The sequence below is a fragment of the Crocuta crocuta genome, unplaced genomic scaffold, assembly GCF_008692635.1.
Source record: "Crocuta crocuta isolate KB4526 unplaced genomic scaffold, BGI_CrCroc_1.0 scaffold229, whole genome shotgun sequence".
In the NCBI taxonomy this organism is placed as follows: domain Eukaryota; kingdom Metazoa; phylum Chordata; class Mammalia; order Carnivora; family Hyaenidae; genus Crocuta; species Crocuta crocuta.
In genome coordinates this window covers 9,160,611-9,183,525 of record NW_027536464.1, presented here as the reverse complement: position 1 = coordinate 9,183,525, position 22,915 = coordinate 9,160,611, and the positions used below count along the sequence as shown (strand labels likewise).

At 42.1% G+C, this 22,915-nt stretch overlaps 1 non-coding gene across 1 annotated transcript; it reads left to right on the top strand.

Annotated features, from left to right (window-relative positions):
• Positions 1-13,281: 13,281 nt before the first annotated feature.
• Positions 13,282-13,433, top strand: LOC144218749 (U12 minor spliceosomal RNA). The gene has a single exon (XR_013331251.1). It is a non-coding gene; the product is annotated as a U12 minor spliceosomal RNA (small nuclear RNA).
• The last annotated feature ends 9,482 nt before the right edge of the window (positions 13,434-22,915 follow it).

The window sequence follows — 22,915 nt, the reverse complement described above, 5'->3', positions numbered from 1 at the left end:
TTTAGCCCATCCCCCCACCCAACACCCCTCCAGCAACCCTCAGTTTGTTCTATGTATTTAAGAGTCTCTTAATACTCTTAAGCTGCCTCCCTCTCTGTTTTCATCTTATTTTTCCTTTTCTCCCCCTATGTTCATCTGTCTGGTTCTTAAATTGTGTGAGTCTGTTTTAAAGAGTGGTTTTTACATGGAAAGAGCCTAAGTGTCCATCAACAGATGAATGGATCAAGAAGATGTGGTTTATCTATACCATGGAATACTACATGGCAATGAGAAACAATGAAATCTGGCCACGTGTAGCAACATGGATGGACCTTGAGGGTGTTATGCTGAGCGAAATCAGTCAGGCAGAGAAGGACAAATATCATATGTTTGCACGTATAGGAGGATTAGGAGGAACTTAATGGAGGACCATGAGGAAGAAGAAGGGGGGAAATGGTGGGTGAAAGGGAGAGAGTAAACCATGAGAGACTCTTGAATGCTGACAAAAACTGAGGACTGATGGATGTGGGGGGAGGGGGGGATGGGCATGGAGGAGGACACTTGTGGGGAGGAGCACTGGGTGTTATGTGGAAACTAATTTGACAATAAACTATTTGTAAAAAATAAATAAATAAATAAAAGAAAACTAAAAAAACAATAAATAAATAGTGGTTTTTAAGTCTATTCATGTCCATGTCAACAATGAAAAGGCTTAGTTATATGGAATAAAGAAATGTGAGAAATAAGAGAAAATAGAAATGTTGGATTCCATCAACAACAGCAATCTTGTCCTAGAATAAATCTTCACTTTTACTGGCCTCCCATGATTTCCTTGTGCCTCTATAATGGCAGTGACTGTGGTGTGTCCTGTGATTTCTGTCATTTACGTTACACACGTATCTGATTCCACTAAGTGGTGGTGAAATCAGCAAAAGATTGTCTGTCTGGAATTGTATTCCCCAAAATCACAGAGTAGGGTGTTTATCTCACAATAGATATTAAATAATAATTCTATGCATTTTATTGGCAATTCTGTCTATAGGTACAATTTTATTCTAACAATATTGAAAATCATCACTATTTCAAGGCTGCCTTGAACCTTGTTAAATGGTATTTTTTTAAGTTTATTTGTTTATTCTGAGAGAGAGACAAAGATTGGGAGGGGCAATGAGAAAGGGAGAGAGAGAGAGAGAGAGAGAGAGAACCCCAAGCAGGCTCTGCACTGTCAGTACAGAGCCTGATTCAGGGCTGGAACTCATGAACCGAGAGATCATGACCTGAGCCAAAACCAAGAGTCAGATGCTTAACTGACTGAACCACCCAGACGCCCCTATAATGATATTTTAAATGTAGGCCTTATTATCATCAGGAGCTGATTGTCATTGAACAGAGAGTTTGTTACGCACAGTCCCCAAGAGGAGGGGACATGCCTGGCAATGTAGGCCATGTGGGGACACACCAGAGTTGGTCAGGAGGCAGAAAGGGACAGGCAAAAAGGTGAGCTAGAGCCTTCTCTGGGAAGGACTGGGCAAGGCAGGGCGTGCGGATTCAGGATTGGCAAGTTTGAATGATTTCAGCAGGCTGTATCCAGCTGTCTGCTACCTGTCTTTGAGGTAAATTGGGCAGTGAGGGGGAGGGCGAAAGGGGGGACGGATGGGGGAATAGAACCCTAGGTGAGCCAGCAAGGAGGTAGTTGGGATGTGGGCTTTGGATTGGTTGGTTTGCATGTGAAAGGCATGCTCTCAGGGGAGTCTTTAACTACCTCTAGGAACTGGCCAACCCTGAGAGTCACAGTCCCGCCAGGGTCAGCAAGGCTCCAGAAGTCAAGACATCAGAATAAAAAGACACTAATGAGTTTGGAGAAACCACTGCCAGAAGTACAGAAGGGTAAGAATGTGAATGGTGACGCCTATGCCACATGCTTTGCATGTATGAACTTGGAGTCGTCAGACCTGGTGCCCTTTTAGCTGAGTTAGGGCACTTGTGTGAGAACGTTCTGCTGGTAAGTTTCTAAAGTAGGGTTGTCAACGAGCCTGGCTCCCGAGAACCACAAAAGGGCCTGGTACGTTTTTAAGGGAGGTGGTGTGGAGCAGTTAAAAGAACACAGAAGTGCTAGAGAGAATGAACTTCAGGAGAAGGGGGATGCAGAATGATTTATATATTCTTCTCATTGGAGGGAATAATGAAAGACTGTGCACCGGATGAATGAAAAATACCTACACAAAATTTCATTGAGCTGAAAGACATATATACTCTTATTTATTTTTTAATGTTTATTTATTTTTGAGAGAGAGAAAGAGAAAGACAGAATGCTAGTGGAGGAAAAACAGAGAGAGAGGGAGACACAGAATCTGAAGCAGGCTTCATGCTTTGAGCTGTCAGCACAGAGTCGAACGTGTGGCTCGAACTCCCGAACCGCGAGATCATGACCGGAGCTAAATTCAGACACTCAACCGACTGAGCCCCACGAAATATATACTCCTAAAGTTTATTTATTTAGTTTGAGAGAGAGTGAGAGCATGCTTGAGCAAGAGAGAACAAAGGGAGAGGAAGAGAGAGAGAACCCCAAGCAAGCTCTGCGCTGTCAACACAGAGCCCAACGAAGGGCCCAACCTCCCGAACTGTGAGATCATGACCTGAGCAGAAAGCAGGAGACACTTAACTGACTGAGCCTCCCAGGCGCCCCTACTCTTAGTGATACTCTATTCTGGTATTTGTTCAAGATGGCCCAAGTTGATTGCCTTACGTTGAAATGCACTTTTTAAAGAAAAATGGAATTAAGGCTTGGCTTCAGCAAGTGGGTGGGCTTCCAGTGGGTGGGCTATCCCAACGTCCCCATTCAGCGAGCTGGCCGGGAACAGGAAGAGACAGCCCAGGAAGCAAGCATGGATGATGTTAAGGGAAGTGGGTGAGGAGCTATCACCCAGAGGGGTCCAGGCTGGCAGCCCCAAACCATTTCTCAAAGTACAACAGCCACTTACAAGTCAGGGAGGATATCAAGTGAGGGGCCAAAGTAGGGACCCCAGGGGGTGCAGTGTGACTGGGAGGAGGTTAGGTTCAAGCCAGGCCAGTGGAGGTTCAGTCAGCATCTGCAGCAGGAGAGAATGAGGCTGGTTTGAACGAAATCCTGTCATTCTGGTAATTTGCCACAAAGAGCCAATTTTAGATTATTCTGATCTGGGAAGCTTCCAGAACCATGCCTGATTGGAGAAGCCAGTACAACCCCAGGCGATGCTAGGGACTCAAGCTTCCATCTTGCTCTGGAAGCCTGGACTGTGTGTTGAAGTAATCCTGGAAGGTCAACATGGAAGCCAAGAATCCTCAGGCTTCCTTTAGAGTAACATGCAGTGAATATTCATCCAGTTAATTCAACTGAAAAAAATCTTGACCTGAACTGGGTTTCATGCACCTGCAATATACACCATCACCCTTTTAATGAGAGCAAATTCCTTGAGCATTGACGGCATCTATATTAAATGAGTAGGGTACTACTGCCACCTTGTGGTCAGAGGTAGAAGTGTTTTTATTCTCGGAGTTGATTATGTAACCCTTCATTTAACTAGGATTCGCTTCCCTCCTCTGCTTTTGATCAATTCTTTCATTTTCTTTTGTTGCTTTACATGGATTTACAAAAACTTGCACTAAACGTTTTGAAAAATCTGCATTAACCGAAAGTGAGGAAAAATCCCCCCAAAACAAAAACCAACAAACCCCAGCCCAAATCCTTAGAAGCAAGGAAGAGGTTAGGGTGCCTGGGTGGCTCAGTCGGTTAAGCATCCAACTTCAGCTCAGGTCATGATCTCATGGTTTGTGGGTTCGAGCCCCACGTCGGGCTCTGTGCTGACAGCCAGCTCAGTGCCTGGAGCCTGTTTCAGATTCTGTGTCTCCCTCTCTCTCTGACCCTCCCCTGCTCACACTGTCTCTCTCTCTCACTATCTCTCAGAAATAAATAAAACATTAAAAATTAAAAAAAAGGAAGAGGTCAGTGTCTCTAGTCACACGTATTCTTTTCAGATAAACTGGATCTGGCAGGTTCAAGGCCAGATACTGAAAAATTCAGGACACCTGTTAGATTAAATTGTAGGGGCTCCAAATGGTCATAGACATCCCTTCAAGGAAAATATTAAAAATTGCCCTGATTTTAGTGGTCAGAGATGATTGGAGCTTCCTTCTGGTTTGATGTTGTTTTTTTTTTGGATGAGAGAATTATTATAAAATCAAGCTAGGGGCACCTGGGTGGCTCAGTCAGGTAAGCGTCCGACTTCAGCTCAGGTCATGATCTCACAGATTGTGAGTTCGAGCCCCACGTCAGGCTCTGTGGCTCACAGTTGGAAGCCTGGACCCTGCTTCAGATTCTGTGTCTCCCTCTCTCTCTGCCCCTCTCCCCCACTTGCTCTCTGTCTCTCTCTCTCTCTTTCTCAAAATTAAATAAATATGGGGGCGCCTGGGTGGCTCAGTTGGTTAGGTGTCTGACTTTGGCTCAGATCAGGATCTCATGGTTTGTGGGTTCAAGCCCCCTGTCGGACTCTGTAATGACAGCTCAGAGCGTGGAGCCTGCTTTGAATTCTGTGTCTCCCTCTCTCTCTGCTCCTGCTCCACTCACTCACTCTCTCTCCCTCTCTAAGAATAAACATTAAAAAATTTTAAATAAAATAATAAATAAACATTAAAAAAATAAAATACAATCAGGCTAACTATTTTGTAAATCTTATCCAGAGAGAACATTCCAAACCATTAGAAATTCAAGTAAGCAGGGGCGCCTGGGTGGCTTAGTCGGTTAAGCGTCCGACTTTCGCTTAGGTCATGATCTCGCGGTTCATGGGTTCGAGCCCCACGTCGGGCTCTGTGCTGACTGCCAGCTCAGAGCCTGGAGCCTGTTTCAGTCTGTGACTCCCTCTCTCTCTGACCCTCCCCTCCTCACGCTGTGTCTCTCTCTCTCCTAGAAATAAATAAAAACATTTAAAAAAAAAAAAGAAAGAAAGAAATTCAAGTAAGCAAAATATTACTGGCAGGAAAGACTTCACATTGATTCTAAATGAACATCAACCATTTCTTACGCTTCAGAAACCAGCTCCCCAGCCACCCACAATAGGAAGATCATTAATTTAAATGCTATTTACCTCCTGTGTGATTTTCATTCATTTCTTTCTTGCCAGTTGACCCTGTAATTTGTCTGCTCCTTTAATTCTTTAAATGTTTATTTATTTGAGAGAGAGACAGAGAAAGAGAGGAAGAGGGAAAGTAGGGGAAGGGCAGACAGAGAGGGAGACAGAGGATCTGAAGTGGGCTCCATGCTAATGGCAGAGAGCCTGATGTAGGGATTGAACTCATGAACTGTGAGATCATGACCTGAGCCAAAGTCGGATGCTTAACCGACTGAGGCATCCAGGCGCTCCTAATTTGTCTACTTCTTGAAAGCTGTCCGTGGATGTCTTCATGAAAGGCTGTTGTCCTTATAATAGCTTTTCCTGGTCTATTATTAGCTCTGATTTGAGCCCTGTCCTCACTCTCTGTCCTTCATCTCCAGAGCCCATAACGTTTCGTGCTGTTATCTAATTTTGAGCAGAAACATTCTTTGCCAAGCATGGAAGGGGTGTGTATTTGCAGGAGACAAATCCAGCTCCGTTTGTTTTTGTTGGTTAGAAAGAAGAATCTATATCTCATTCAGATATTCTCAGCAATAGCTGAGAGAAGTAAAAAATAAACCAGGAACCTAAAATATATAAGCCACCTGGCACTTAAAAGAAAGAGCTGCCTAATCACAGGAGGGCATCTCAACTGTTAGTTTGAATGGCATCGTAAGCAACTACCTACTAGCCCTCATCTTCTGGGGAAGAACATGAGGGACTCAGTCCAGAAATTACATCCTGAAACTCATGTTAAAATGACTGCCTTCTGTTTTCTCGTGACTTGTCGGCACTTGTGTGGGATCAGGTCTGGGAAGACGGGAATCCGTCAGTTGCTCTGTGATTGTGTTTGGATGACACCTCCATTAGGGCTTCCTGGAGGTGTGCCATCCACGTTGCCATTCATCCAGCATATCCCCCCGCTCAGAGCAAGGTTGATTTCTTGGGGAGAGTTATTTATTTCTGGGTTAGTGCCGGGATAGCACATCTAAAGCTCTCCCTGAAATCATACCCTCTTATTCCATATAATTATGGCTCTGAAGAATTCCTTCAGCTCTGAAAAAATGCTGGCAATTGAGTGATGAAGAGGGAAGAATCCCTGCATCACTAAAAGCTTCCACGACCACCTTGACCTTTGAGCCTTCCCAATGACACTTCAACTTCCCTGAAGCCCTGGGCTGAGTTCCACCTGCTGGGAGATGGACAACTTTCTCCACCACTGTCCAAGGAGGCTTTAAATGCCCGAAGACTTAGGTGTCCTTCAAGGTTTCTACCCAACTTTCACTTGATGCTCAACACATGAGCCCTCGTTGCCTTACAACTTTTCATGGGGTTCTTATTCTCCCAACCAAATTGGAAAATCTTTCAGAAGCAGGGAATCTTCAACTGCCTGGAGCATTTAGGGAAGCCCTGGAAATTTCGATGGATGCAGCATGTGTGTGTGATTGATAATCAGATAGACAATGGAGAGTAAGAGGGGGAGGAGGGGGAGAAGTCAGAGAGAGACAGATACCAATAGAACTAATGGAATCTGAAGAGTGACACAAAGATCCAAGTACGGGAGCCCTGGATTCAAGCAGGACATGGCACCTATTGTAATCCTGGGCTAACGATGCCTTCGTTTGGGGTACCTGGGTGGCTCAGTCGGTTAAGTGTCCAACTTTGGCTCAGGTCATGATCTCATGGTTCATGAGTTCAAGCCCTGCATCGGGCTCTGTGCTGTTAGCAGGGAGCCTGCTTTGGGCCCTCTGTCCCCTTCTGTCTCTGCCCCTGGCCCCCTCACACTTTCCATCTCTCAAAAAGAAATAAACATTTAAAAAATTAAANAGAAATGAATAAGCCCCAGGGACCAGGGACAAAGTGCTGATGCCTGGGGGACCTGCATCAAAGTGGTCAGTGGTCGTTACAGGGGGAGTAGCAACGGGGTGAGCCCNTCCAACTTTGGCTCAGGTCATGATCTCATGGTTCATGAGTTCAAGCCCTGCATCGGGCTCTGTGCTGTTAGCAGGGAGCCTGCTTTGGGCCCTCTGTCCCCTTCTGTCTCTGCCCCTGGCCCCCTCACACTTTCCATCTCTCAAAAAGAAATAAACATTTAAAAAATTAAAAAACAAATATAAAAAATGATGCCTTCATTTGTATTTTCTCGTTTTATGTTTGGAGTCTTGGGATATCTCCCAGGAGGCAACAATAAGTGAGGCAAGATTGTTCATAGTTTACAAAAAAAAGCCAGGAAACCGTTCAGTGGAGGGCGGCAAGGAGTATCTCTTCATCTCCCTCTCTGAGCCTGGCGCCCACCCTCCGGGGCTCCCACAGCCTGTGGAACCACAGACAGAGTCTCCTCCAGGCAGAACTAGGGGAGAGGCCGCTCTCAGGCACATGTGGCCCTTGCTGATGGTCAACTTCCAGGTTTCGTTTCCCACATTGGGNGTGCTGATGCCTGGGGGACCTGCATCAAAGTGGTCAGTGGTCGTTACAGGGGGAGTAGCAACGGGGTGAGCCCTTTTCCGGGGGGGCGGGGGTCAACCAGGACCAAGCGCCTGGGGGGTCTGCTGTCCTTGGTGCTGCTTCTCTTCTCCCTCCCAGAGCTTCAACCCCACATGGATACGCCTGCTCCACCGCCTGCTGAGAAGGATGAAAATGGCCAATGGTTCCAGTGAGAGCTTGACCATTTTCGCAATGGCAACGGGCGAGTCCGATGACTGGTAAAAAGCAATGAGCAGGGCAGGGAGTGAGAGGTGGTGACAGGTGAGGGATGACATATGCCTGAAGCCTCATGGAAGGCGCCACAGAGATCCAGGAGGATGGAGAAAGGAACCAAAGTTTTCTGCGTGGCTCCTCTGGGCCCGGTTCTGAGCTCGCCATTTTGCATTGTTATCACACTGATTTATTTTGACTTTTAATTATGAAATATTTCAAATATGCAGAAGGGCACAGAAAATCACATCGTCGCTACTGATGTAAGCACACCTGGCTAGAAGAGGTGTCAACATGTTGTTGTGTTTCTTCCCATCCCTTCCCAGCTCTTTCTCAGCATCAGGACCTTCAATGCTTGAAGGGGTTGCTTGGAGGCCTATGGTAGAAGACCAACTACTACGGTTTTAAAAACAAATAAGCAAGCAAGTCAAAACAAATATTTGGTTTCCACCAAGGCCGATTGTGATATGATTCTTGTTTTTATTTTTTTAATGTATTTTTTAAGTTTTAATTTATTTAAGGAATTGCTATGCCCACCATGGGGCTTGAACTCGTGACCCTGAGATCCAGAGTCGTGTGGTCTTTAGACTGAGCCAGCCAGGCACCTCTCATTCTTGTTTTTAATATCTATCCATATACTGTGTTAGGTCATTTTCAAAAATATTTAAATGATTTTTTTATTATAGGAAATTTCACTCCTCATGCCCCTCCTGCACAACTGTTTGTTTCCTTGTATGTTTTCCTCCTTTTTATGAAGTTGCAATCACAGTTTCTATGTAATTCTGAATTCTATTTCCCCTCTGTCATGGCCACAAAATATTATTTCATAAACTTCCATTTTACTCCACGGTTAGCATCAGTAAATAGTAGTGCTTGCTGGCCATTCCCTTGAGCTTCTGTGCCCAGATTTCCTTTGGGGGAAATCTTATTTCCATTGGCTTTCAGCTTGCTCCCCTCTCAATTCCACATTATGATCATGAAGATCTATTAGATGCATAGAATCGAGCCGATCATGCTCCTAATCTCACGGCACGGAATCACCATCACTCTCTGCTGAAGTCCCTCTTTTCTTATTTTATTTTATTTTATTTTCCTGTCTTTTCACTTCTAGTCCCCAGTCTTATTCTCTTCCTTGCCTCTGGTGGATTTACTATATGCTTTCCCAAATGACTTTCAGTAAGTTTCTTTATACGTGTGTCCATGACAAACATATGGTATTGTTTTCTGTTTTAGAAAATGTACTGAAAAGGTATCGTGCCCCAAATCAATTCTGTTTCTTACTTTCTTTTCTCAGCCAACCCATGGGTTTGAAATCAGTCCATGTTGCCGTAGGTTCAGCCAACTCCTTCCTTCCCCTTTGCTTCTTTCTGCAATCTAGTTTGTGTGTGTGTGTGTGTGTGTGTGTGTGTGTGTGTCGGTTGTCTGTGTGTGCACATTTTACTTATCTTTACTTTCACATTTTTTTAACGTTAATCCATTTTTGAGAGGCAGAGAGAGACAAAGCATGAGCAGGAGAGGGCAGAGAGAGGGAGACACAGAATCTGAAGTAGACTCTGGGCTCTGAGCTGTCAGCACAGAGCCTGATGCAGGGCTCAAACCCACAAACTGTGAGATCATGGCCTGAGCTGAAGTTGAATTCTTAACCGAATGAGCCACCCAGGCACCCCTTTACTTTCACATTTTTTGATGGACATATTCATGTTTTCTAACTTATAGAGCCCCCAACGCCGTACTCAACCCACTAGTATATTGTCTGAGAGAGAATATTTAGGGGATATAGACTCAGGAGTAGAAAAACTGTGTNGCAAACCATGAGAGACTCTTGAATGATGAGAACAAACTGAGGGCAGATGGGGGTGGGGGTAGGGGAAGGAGGGCGATGGGCATGGAGGAGGGCACTTGTGGGGATGAGCCCTGGGTGTTATATGGAAACCAACTTGACAATAAACTATTTGTAAAAAAAAAAATCCCCCCCCCAAAAAAAAGAAAAAAAGAAAAACTGTGTCTGAGGGTGTTGGTGTGCTCAGTTTTAAAAAATCCTGCCAAATTCCTCTCCAAATGAACACACAAGCTATGTTTCCATTAGCAGCACCCAAGAGTTGTGTTTTTCTACATCCTCACCAACAAACGATTTCATCAAAATTCTGAAACTTTTGACAATCTGATGGATTAAAATAGTATTTCAGGGTTGTTTATATTTGCTTTTCTCTGATGCTAGTGAGGAATCAGTTTTCCTCTGTGAATCGCATAAAATTCAAGTCCATTTTCCATTTGTCAATTTGTCCATTTCCTTCATGTCTATTTTCCCACTGGGTGTCCGGTCTCTTTGATTCTTTCAATTGTAGGAGCTCTGCTGACATGCTGAAAGTACTAGACTTGCCTGATTCTTTTCTAGTCACATGAGAAATGAGCTATGAACAATATACCTATGTCCAGAAAAACGGACCTGTAAGGTCAAATATTTGTTGCTGTAACGTCACCTGTCAATTTCAAAGCCGGGAGAAGAGAAAAGGTCACAAGAGGGGAGATGCTCTGAGCTGCAAACACTTGAGCTTTTATTTGCAAGTGAGAAAAACTGAACTCATTAGTTTAAGCATAAAGGAGAATTGTATTGACTCACAAAAATTCAGAGCAGTCAGACTTTGGGCGATGGCGGGATACAGAGGTTTAAAGAGATCATCTTTTCATCTCTTGGTTCTGTCTTCTGCATTGACTGACTTTGCTCCTGGACCAACTTCCTCTCTAGTAGCCAATGGCCCCAGGGCCCTTCAGGCTGGTAGATCTTTGGTACTTGCCATCTCCAAGGCAGAGGGAGTGTTTCAATACCATTACTGGGGGAGGGGGAGTTTGTATTCAAACAAGATTACGCAGAGACTAATCAGCATAAACAAAATCAAAATGTGACTTTAGTAAAATTCGTAACTCTAATAAGTTATAAATTCCTTTCTAGTCACATTAGTGACTGTGGTAAGTTATAAATTCTATATTCTATGAAGCCCAGTTCCTCTTTATGCTTTACAAATTAAATTACAAATCCTATCATCTATTTATAAACCTAGCAAATTTTAACAGTCACTTTTAAGAGTGCGTGTATAATCTAATAAAATTCCCTTCAACATTTAAATGGCATTTATAAATTTAATAGATTTAATTTTCTTTGAAGTCCTTCAAATGTCTGATTAACAAACAAAGCTCCCCAAGTTCTTAGATACTATTCTGATAAATCGCGTACATTAAAACTGTACATCTGGGGAATCATAAATTCTCCTAAATGTTCTGTGAATGTTTACAACATGAGTCAACTTCTCTTGTTCCTTTCATCCTAAAAATGCAAGTCTAAATCAATTACCCAAATGCCTTTTTACTTTGGGGTGACTAGATTCATCTGTTCTATACTCAGATTCTCTTATGAATTGCCAATGCTTCAGATATATAGTGTGTACAGATTGCTTTTCTTTCCATATTTGATGAGCTTGTATACAACCTGAAGTCTTGGTCAGGACATAAGATCTGGCGTAGCATGCTGAAAGGGTATGTTTCTCACCATCCAGAGAGACAACCGGAGCCCTCTGATGACCCTTAAACCCAGAGAGACTTCAAGTCCAGGTGTGCCAAGTGGGGCGGCCTTATAGCCCTCTTCAAATTATACATTATTTAATTCTGAAATCAGATGAGAGATCCAAACCCCTGCCCAGATGCTTTCAAACAGTTGACTGGATTCGGTGAACTATTAACTTTGATTCTGTTCCGAATTCTTTTCATATCTTTCTCATTTAGCAGGACCAAAACTCTAACAATATTTTGTAAATACATTCCATTGGATTCTTCACGCCTCTAGCGTTTTGGTCAGGCCCTGCAGTCACAAATCTAAGGTCATACTAATGACATTCCACAGCAGAGAAAGCCTCTTTCCAAGTATAACCTACAATTCTAAGTGAGAGCACTGTGTCTACTCTGCTTGAGTCATGTGCCCACTTCTGAAATAATTTCTGTATCCTAGGCTATGAGATATTTGGAGTGGCCTATCTTGGGAAAGAAGCTTTCTCTCCCTGTGGTCCCATTAGGAGAAAAACATATATTTAATACAAATATTAACAATTAACTGCATATAACTATATATAGATGTAGTATATCGTGTAGGGAGTTTTATGGTACATAAAATCACAGTATGAAAATATCTGCATATTCTTTGATTTTTTAAAAGATAGATGTTGAATTTTTTTCTCATATTTTGAATTTTGACAATTGCCTTTCAGAAATCATAAAGACGATCATATTATTTTTCTATGATTTATTAAAGTACTAAGTTAGATTTCAAAATGGTAAATTATATCAGATTCTCTAATATTGAAACTTTCATCACTAAGTATGAATCCCATCTGGAATCGTGTGTTATTGCTTTAAAGTACTAACAGAATCCTCTGGCTAATATTTTCTTGTATTACATTGATAATTATCACTGAGATTCTCCTATAATTTTCTTGTCCATGCATTTTCTTTGTCAGGTTTTGGTATTATTTGTTAACTCTGATTTTCAAAAAAAGGAAGAGTTTCTCCTTACTCCATGCTCTGGCACAATTTAAACGAAATGGGAGCCATCTGTGCCTCAGAGTGTTGCTAGAACTATTTCCCTCTCATTCTCTCACTGTCTTTTCTTGCACCGTTCTCTATTGCTTCCATGATAATTTGCTTAGAAGCTCTATGTGGTCTATAGTTTCTTTTGGTAATTCACATTTTCCGAGAAAATCATTAATGACATACAGATTCTCACAGTGATTGGAGTAGATCTGAGTAGAGTGCTCTGTAATTTTTCAAGTATCTTTGAGTCAGATTATTTCTGCATCCTCCTTCTTACTTCTACGTAATTCCTATCCCTTTTATTGATTAGATCGGACCAGGGTTGGTCAACCTTGGCACCACTGATGTTTTGGGCCAAACAGACCTCTGTTGTAGGGCCTGCCCTGGTGTTGTTGGGGAGGCCCAGGCAAGCATGTGGTCCTCCTCCTCCTCCCCCATCTTTACTCCTTCCTGTCCTGACACTGGGGTCTGTTTTGCAACGTCCCCACCTCAATCCGCCAGGTACCCTTAGCACCAGCTGTTACCCTGTTGTGACGGTCAAAAATATCTCCAGATGTTGTCAAATGTCCCCTAGGGAAGGGGGCGGGCAAAATCACCCACACTGAGAACTGCCAGTTTAGACCATGGTTTTTCTAAATTTTTAAAATTTCATTTTGTGGGGCTCCTGGTTGGCTCAGTTGGCTAAGAACCCAACCTCAGCTCTGGTCATGATCTCACAGTTTGTGAGTTCGAGCCCCACGTCGGGCTCTGTGCTAACAGCTCAGAGCCGGGAGTCTGCTTTGGATTCTGGGTCTCTGTCTCTCCCCTCCCCTGCGTGTGCTCTGTTTTTTTCTGTATCAAAAATAAATAAACATTTAAAAAAATTTTTTAAATTTCCTTTTGTATTTAAAGAAACAACCATTGGATGCCTTAAACTTATGAAGAGGGAAAAATAATCATTCCGGGTGATGCCTGAATCCTCATTGCTAACATGGGACTAATTTTTGAGTGGGTAAAAGGTTGCCTCTAGGGGGACCCACCTGCTTTGCAGGGTGCCTTGGAGTTATGATGTGCTTGTCAGTCTTTAACCCTGAAAGAGTAGACGGGTATGAGGGTAATAAACGAGATGGAGAAGGGAAAACAACAGTAACAACAACAACGAACCCGTTGATTCATTCGTTTAGTTCTATCCGTCTTCGGTCTCCTGATGTATTAATTTCTGCTCTTATCTTTATTATTCTTGTTGGACTTTCTTTGGATCTATTTTGTTTGTTTTTCTAAATACCTGGGTGGGCCACTTCATTTATTACCATTCTTGCCTGTTCCACTCCGTGGAGTCAAGTGGGAAGCACGGGGGTGTCTGTATCCTCAGCCCAGCCCAGCCACGCCCATAGACCTTTTAGTTCCCCACTAGTGGTCATTGGCTTGTTCCACGGAAGTTTCATTGCTGTGCAGAATCTGTGTTTTTCTAGCTCTTCCTGAAGCTCCCAGCTCTCTCCATGATTTGGATTATTAGTGTTTTCTATTTTCCTTGCAGACTGAGTTGCCATTATTAATTTGTTTTCCTTTGTGCGTTTGGTTCATTTCAGAGTGGGAAAAAGGGCAGAGTCACCTTTGATCCATGGTTTAATCCCAAATCCAATTTAGTAATTATGTAGCATTTGATTTGGGCAAACTATATTGTGGGCTGCTAATTTCAAAAGCTATGCGAAATTCGGAGGAATGGCTACCATGTCACCTGCTTAGACTAGACTCAGAACCATGAAACAAATCTTTATTTTGACAAACTAAATTGCCCTACCTCTCTACCATTAGAAATGGCAACAGGCAAATCCCAGTTTGATGCATTAATGATTTAAAATAATGCCTTTCTGTCCACAGAGGCATTTCATGAGTGATGACTCCTATATTCCTGGTGGCTCAATGTTTCTCATGATTGGATGTGAAAGTGCCCCCAGCAAAATGTGGATGTCAAGGAGCACTACCTGGATGGAAAACCGTGAGAAATGAGAGCTCTCTGCTTCTCTGTGGAGGCAGACACGTTACGGACAAGGCCCGCCAACCTCACACACTTGCAAGTTGTTTGTACACTTTTGTAAATAAAATCATACTCTTCATGCCCTTCAACTACAATATCACATTCAGAATGTAAGCTTGCAATGATATGTACACTGTCAGTCTCAAAATTCTCTCCCGTTAGGCTGAAAGGACTTGAAATTAATGAAATTTAAACTCTGAAAATGACCCACCACTCAGAGGCAGTAGCGACCATTTTATTAAAAACAGTTTGTCATTGTTAGGGGAAATGTCACATTTTAGCTTGTGGTGGTAATACAGGGACAGGGTAAAGAGATCTAGCTGTTCTCCAAGAGCTTACTCTTCCCACTTAGTATTATTGTGTTTTGTGCAGTGGAAAAATGTGATTTTTTTTAACATACTTATAATTACTATGTACAATCAGACCAAATGAATTACAAGGTGCTCTAAAAGTTTTAAAAATACCAAATATTTGCTGCCAAGAGTGTGACTCTCTTTTTAAAGGGAACACGCATTGCCTTTTTACAGCCCTGAGCATTCCATTAATGTCAGTGAAATGATACCTTTATTATATGAGTCATAATTCTTGGTACCATTTAACAGTAGAAAACTATTAATAACTTTAGGTTAATAGCATAGGTCTCTTCCTACCTTCAAAAAAAGTGATTGTGGAATTCAAAGTCACTGACTATTTTATGATGTGGTGACAGTCCAGTAATGTCACGAGCTCTGCTTTTCTTCCTTAGAAACTATGATTTGAGTGTGGGTGTTGTCAGAATTCCGTTACTCCATAAAATAACATTTTTCTTTCAGAAATGGAAGTATTTGTCTTGATAAAAGTCACAGCTTGTATGGATGAAGTCAGGAACAATGGTCGACTAATACTCTCCATGTACTTAACCTGTAACCCATCAAAGGGATCCAATCACTTGTCTAGGGGGTGGAGTTCCTTGTTACTTGCTGGGGCAAAACTCATTCACCCTAAATGTTTACAGTACCCCTCCCTACCCTATTTGCTCCAGAAAATCCGTTATTAGCCAGGTCACTATCTCCCCTGTGTCCTTTCTACCTTCTAATCATGAAGGAGGAGAACACCTCGTTGGCTGGGAAGGAGATTAGTTGTCGCCACACAAGGAAAAAATTCTGGCAAGGGGGAAACAATGATGCTTGAGTTGGTGTGAAGAAGAGAGTAAGGGTTTGGTGCATGAGTTTCCTCAACAGAATTAGGAAGCAGAAGGGACTGAGGTAGGTTATGACCTTTAACTCTTTTGAGTGCTTTGAGGTGAACCTGCCGAGAAAAAACTTCCCTGTTCATTACCATTGGTTGTTGGATTGTGATTCTTTATATTTATTTCTTTATTTTTTAAACATTTAATTATTTATTTATTTTGATAGAGGGAGGAGAGAGCACAAGTGGTGGTGACGGGGTGCGGTACAGGGAGAGAGGGAGATAGAGTCCCAAGCAGGTTCCCCGCTGTCAGAGCAGAGACCGACATAAACCCTCATAAACCCTGAGATCATCACCTGAGCTGAAATCAAGAGTTGGAAGCTTAACTGACTGAAGCACCCAGGTGCCCCTGGACTGTGCTTCTTTACATGTGACATCATAAAGTAGACCCTAAGCAATGTGAAACCCCTCCTCACCATTTATTCAGGGTATCTCCCTAGCTATCTGGAATGTAAATTTTAAGCTGATAGTGATTAAGAAACCACTATTAACTTTGAAACAATAACTTTTAAAATAAACATTTAAAAAGCAACATTCTTAGCATGCATTGCTTTGTCCTGGACTTCTATTCGTCATGCTGTTATGGTATATGATTGTCATGTAATATGATAGGGACTCTTACTGTATTAATACTTGTATAACGTGTGAGTCATATAAGCCTCTGTTTTAAGTTTATGTATTTATTTTGAGAGAGAGTGCATGCATGTGCACATACAATCAAAGGAGGGGCAGAGATAGAGGGAGAGAGAATCCCAAGCAGACTCCTTGCTGTCAGCCCAGAGCCCGATGTGCAACCCAGTCTAACAACCCATGAAATCATGACCTCAGCCGAAATCAAGTCAGACCCTTAACCTACTAAACCACCCAAACCTCAGTGTTTTAGTGGTATTTTTTTGATAATTTTTTTCTAGTTTTAAAATTGGTATATTTTAGGGGAAAGTATAGAAGATTGTAAAGAAAGAAATGTTATTCATTATCTGACCTATTAGATTGTAGCTAAAATCTCGGCTTTCAAAACAAGATGTATCTAAGGTTCTATATCTTGGTTTTTTTCTCTAATAATATTGTTGTGTCGGGGAAATATAGTTTTCATTCTATGAGCGAAGTTGAACTTTTTTCTAAGAGAAGCTAGTGAGAATGGATATTTGGGGACAGCTAGCATTCTCTGTCACAGGCTCCTAGTAGTAAAATATTGGGTCAAAACTCCTTTGCCTTCCAGAAGATCCTGGTATGGGCCCAGTGTGCTCCTCAGAAATGTTCTAGTTTATTCTCTCCAGTAGTGCACTGGAATTCCTGCTTCATTTGGCTCTTGGCAACATTTATCATTGACACAGGTGTTTGACAGTTTGATAGGTGAAAAAACTAAATCATTACCATATTTTCATTTTTATGATTAGTAGGACTAAATTTTCGTTCATGTGTTCATTGGCTATGCGTATTTCTTCCATGTGAGGTGTCTTTTTACATCTTTAGTCCCTATTTGATGTTTACATTCAGCCACTTGGGGTATTATTCTGCTTGAAATTAGGAGTTCCAGCATGGAAAGAAAGGGTAACTTTGCTTTTGTTCTTTGGTGAAACAACCTTAACACAAACAACAGATTTCCTTAGGCTTACAGAAAACCCTACTGAAAAACGACAAAATGGTAAAGTGTTATTTGGCTCCCTTATAACTTAGGCAATCCAAGCTCATCTTGGCTTTATCTGGATGCAACAGGCACACCAAGAAGACTAGAAAATACCCTCCACGTGATTAACCATGGGTCCTCTAAATTCTCAGAAAAGTAGTGAAACAATGCCGACTCCTCTCTTTCCAATAGAGCTATGTTTGGAGTCATGCCGATAGCTTATAATGTGGTGTGGCCAGTGAGACCAGTGCCTGAGGGAAGTGTCTCCATCTTGCCATGGAGGCATGTCTGGAGCTCCTACCAGGAGCCCAGGTTGGGAAGGACAAATGCAAATGAGACTTGAAAAATAGAAACTCCTCCTCCACTGCCTTCCTTTATAAGTGTCACTATTCACCAGAATGTCCCTCTGCCCATTTTCATTCAAACGTTCCAAGTGGAATGGCGGTAAAAATCTTAACGTGCTTTCAACATTTGCATTTTGGCCTCCTGGTCAAGCATGTATTAAACCATGTCATTTTGCTCTAATTGTTGTCAGAAGAAAGTGTGATTGCATTTTAATTATAGAGACCTACGCACATACAGCCTCCACTATCTCCACAGCAGGCAAGCCCTGCCAACTTCTAAAGCATCATGGCGGAGAAAATGGGGCTTGCTAACAATACGTGGGTCTCGTTTGGTGGTTCTCAGGCAGGATTCCTTACAGTATGGTTGAGAATAAATACCCCAAGCTGTTTGCTGCAGCGGTGGGTAACAGTAGAATGATCCAAGCAAAAGCTAACCTTTCTGGTGAGTATACGTTTTCTATAGAAAGATATTTCTGTAAGTGGGTGAACTACTTCCTGTCAGTTGATTGCTCATGGGGTCATCTAATTTGAGCTGTGTCTTCCCCAACCCCACTGTTGGCTACACCTCTGAGAGAGACACCCAGGCTACACACAGTTGATAATTGTTTTATCCATTTCTAAAGGCAGCTGAGTGGGTTGGCTTTAACTGGGTGATCTCAATTGCGATGAAGAGTGAAATAAATTGTCATCTAGAATTTCTGAAGAATTAAAAGAAAAGCACTTATTTTTGATGGGTATAACTTTCAGATTTCTGAGTCACCTTTTAATTTTTCTCTTTTCAATAACCTGCAGCAATTAACTATTTAATGGTAAATTATATATAATTACTGTCTTGGGATTTGGGGTGGTATGTGACCAAATACCCATCATTCACATGAGACTGGGAAAGGCATTAAAATTCTTCTGATCAGATAAATACTTCAGAAACAAACAATCTCAGATTGCACTTTAGGTAGGATTTGCTATGATATTTGAATGTTAAATGTTCAGTGGTGAACAAGTATTGAATTTCCAGCCTTACTACGTGCATATTCTCCTCTAAGCCTATAATGCCCCCAAATTGTATCTGTATTCTCCTGTCTCTTATAGACAGCAGGGCTGTGTCCCAGTTGATTACTAGATCAAAACTTGCAGAATATGACTACACTTCTCAACTCTTATACTGACTTTTTGCTCCATCCTGACAAAAGTCACTTAATTTTTCAAGTTATAGATCTCTATATAAAATGGAGGTCACAGAACACTTACAAGAATTGCATGGTTCTGGTGCTTGAAGTATCAAAATTAAACCCTATTAAACGACCTTGAGTAATTTTTTTCTATATTCTAGAATACCTTGAAGCCATTCAAAATTCTCTGGCTGCACATAATAGGGAACCCCAAGAAATGGTGACAGCACTGGAAGCCACCAAAAGGCTTCCAAGATCATGATGGAGATGCCAGAAAGCCCGGAAGATGATGGCAACGTTTTTCAAGTTAAGTGAAGGTTTGTGCATGAGAATACAGAGTCTCAGTCCTGAACTTGAACTTGATGTGAACTTGAATTTTCCACTATTACCAACATTTCCCTTAGTTAAGGCCTATTGCTTTGAGGCAACTTACTGAGGTATAGCGCTACTAAATAATTTGGATAGTTTATCACCATCATATAAGGTCCCAGACTTCATAGATACTTTTCAGCTGGGTGGGGGTGAATATTGGAGAGAGAAATGTTGGTTCCCACAGCAGAAAGCTCAAAGAGGGCAGGTGAGAGTAGGTACAAAGGAGGAGCACCTGAAAGTTCCCCAAAGAAAGAGCAAGGATCATGAGGGAAGGGGACATCCCTGGTCACCAGCCACACAGTATTTCTCTTGTATTAAGTGTGAGGACTTGGGGTTATTGAAACCATGATGTGGGTCTAAGAGTCTCTCAGGGGCTCAGCACAAGTATCTTTTCCACTGGAGATGGTTTTCTTCTTGTACTGGAAAGTCTTGTGTATGATTTCTTGCGTTGAGTGTGACTTTAAATGAAAGTAAAAGAGGTTCTCCTCAGGAAATAAGAGAATTCTATTGAAGAGAAGAATGTGGAAGGAGAAAATAAGATCAAATCACAGGATAGAAAGTAGCGATTCTTAACATGTACTTGAAAACCGATCGTGTGTCTGTCCTGTGAGGTAACTCCTCAAAGGCTACATGGGTTGTAGGATTAAGATAAAAAGGGGGAGACAGTTTCTTATTTCAAATGCTAAGGAGAGTCAAGAGGCAGTTTGGAAAGTGTNGGGGGGGGGGGGGGGGGGGGGGGAGGAGACATAGAAACCTTGTGTTCAGACTTTATCAACTATCACTCACAATTTTGTACCTCCCTTGGTTTCCCAAGGGTTAATTTTCATAATCAAATCCACTACTGTGGAAGGCGAGGAATTGGAGTCAGGTAGGTCATTTCCTTAAATACTGCTTTCTAGGTGGCAAAGGTCACCTGACAGTTAACTAAGGGCCAAATCGAAGGTTCTAGAACTTAGCAGAACAAACTGTGGGAAGTGGATTGATATATTTTGGGGGAGGCTCATGAAATCACTTGACTGCTGTGATCAGCTGGCTTTGATTGTATAAGTTAGGGGTAACTTAAAACATTCACAAAATGTAGGTAAGAAAGTCTACAGTGAGGGAAGGAGGTCCCCAGTGCATTGGAAGATCATTTTCAAGGCACTTCACAGCTGTTCTAAACCAATCACTCTAGCATTTAATATGGCAGAATTGTAATGGACAGCATTTTCTTTTAATTAGATGAAGCTCCTTGCTATTTTGTTTTTAAATTTCTATACACTTTAAAATAGTATCATGACCAATTAAAACTCCATAGGTAGAAGCAATTTTTAACTTCTACTGGTATTTAAATCATAGTTTCTAGTTACCTTTTTTGGAATTCCTTAACACTTGACTTGATGTATTGGAAACCAGGGTCTGATGGAACCTGTAAGAGTTGTAAGAGATGTAAGAGTCTCATCCTAATGAGATTCGGAGCATGAGAGGTGCTCTGTTTTGCGCCCCAAAAGAACTTCTAGCCCCATCAACTATGAATGCAATGATGTAAATCCAGCACCTCTAATGAGAAGTTGGCTTAAAATACACAGCCTGCCAATGGTGAATCAGCAGCAGCAGAGGCATATATGGAAAGAGCAGTGTGGGGGGTGGTGGGGAGATGAAGCTTTTTGGTAGAAGCTGCACCAAGTCTTTCAGGTGCGGGAAAACCATCCCGAGTCCTGACGGTTGCTTCCTGAAGGTTATAACCACCCCTCGGTTTCTTCTGTCCATGGCTAATGCCCCACGGAATCCTAGAAGTCAGACCTGGCCAGGATCTTAGAGAATGTTTTGTCTGGTTTGGAACTAAGGAAACTGAAGCCCAGAGATGTTTGACCGTAAGGTTCCAATATGGCCAATTGGAGGTTAAGAGTTTAATCAGAGGCCAAGGGACAGTTTGTTCCTAGGTATGAAGGACATGGCATCAAGGCCACAACTAGGTCATGTTCGCCACAACCAAACTCGCATTTTAAGATGTTTGTTTATGTTTGAGAAAGAGAGCACAAGCCGGGGAGGGGACAGAGGATCTGAAGCAGGCTGCACGCTGGCAGAAGAGAGGCCAATGCAGGTCTCCGACTCACGAACCGTGAGATCATGACCTGAGCTGGAGTTGGAGACACTTAACCGACTGAGCCACCCAGGCACCCCAAACCTGCATTTAGTATGGCAAATCCACAATGAATAGAGAAACCCATGGCAGTAAACACAGCTTCTAAAAGATAATTGCTAGGGGTGACTGGGTGGCTCGGCTGGTTAAGCGTCCCACTTCGGCTCAGGTCATGATCTCATGGTTGGTGAATGAATCTCTGCTTTCTCTCTCTCTCTGGACCCCTCCCACCCCCCACACCTGCACTGTCTCTCTCAAAATAAATAAAAACTTTAAAGACCCTTATCCCATAATTCTGTTTGTTTATTTGTTTCATTTTGGTAAAAGCTATTTCTCCACAACATTCAGAGATTTGCTAAACAATGTTTTCCACTTTATTCTTCATTCAAAGGGTCAGGCCTTTTGAACTCTAATGTCCGGTATCTACAGCTTGCATGTATCCTGACACAGAATGCTTTCGCTTCATATTCCAAAGAAACATTCAGAAAGGATCCTATGCCTAGGAGCCGAAGCAACGCTCTATCATTAAAAAATAGATTTTTCTACCAAATTGTTGTAGAAAGAAATTGTAACTGCAGTGATTATCTGATTATGAGACAGACAATAGATTTTATACTGGATTTTAGATTGGAAGACATTTTATATCCCCAAAGCATCTACAACATTAATCAGGAGATTTATATTTGGGATAGAAGCGTGCTTCTTTTTTCTATACAAAATTTACTGGACAAAACAAAGGGATTAACAGAGAGTCAATCCTTGAAATTAAAAACAAAATCTGGAAAAAAAAATGAGGATTTTGTCTTTGGTTTCATGTCTGTGTAGTACTCCCTATACCATTACTACCATCTTTATTTAGTACTGTTGATGTACAGGAGCTCTTTATTTGCTCTGTGTGTTGGGTATCAGACGGGTTTACTGCGGTCACCTTAACAACATGGCACACAATGGACATCTTAGGCAGCAGAAATGGACTTTCTCACGGTTCTGGAAGCTGGAAGTCCTAGATCAAGGTGCAAACAGCATCAGCTTCCTCTGAGGGCCTCTCTCCTTGGCTTGCCAATGACTGCCTTCTTGGAAGAGCACCCTGTGTCTCTTCTGCTGATAAGGACATCAGTCATTGTGGGTTGGGGTCCCACCCTAACAGCCTCATTTACCTTAATCACCTCTTTAACTGTTATCTCTAAATACAATAACACCCTGAAGTACTAGGAGTCAAGATTTCAACATCTGAATTTGGAGGGTGGGGACAAATCAGCCTATAATAGGTGCCAACTCCATTTTACAGTGGAGGAAACTGAGGTCCAGGCAAATGGGTCACCAAATTCTTACTACGCCAATTCTACCTAAATACGTAAGAAATGTAGAAACTTGTGTGACCGTGAAAAATGATATTAGACTCAGTCTCCTATTTCAAATTACAGAGAGTCTTTTCTTTTCTTTCTTTCTTTCTTTTTTTATTTTTGGGAGAGAGAGAGAGAGAGAGAGAGAGAAACCAGTGGGGTAGGGGCAGGGGAAAGTAAAGAAAGAATCTTAAGCAGGCTCCATGCCTGGCTAGAAACGGGGCTCGATCTCACGACTGTGAAATCATGACCTGATCTGAGATCAAGAGTCTGACACTTAACAGACTGAGCCACCTAGTCACCCCACGTAGAATCTA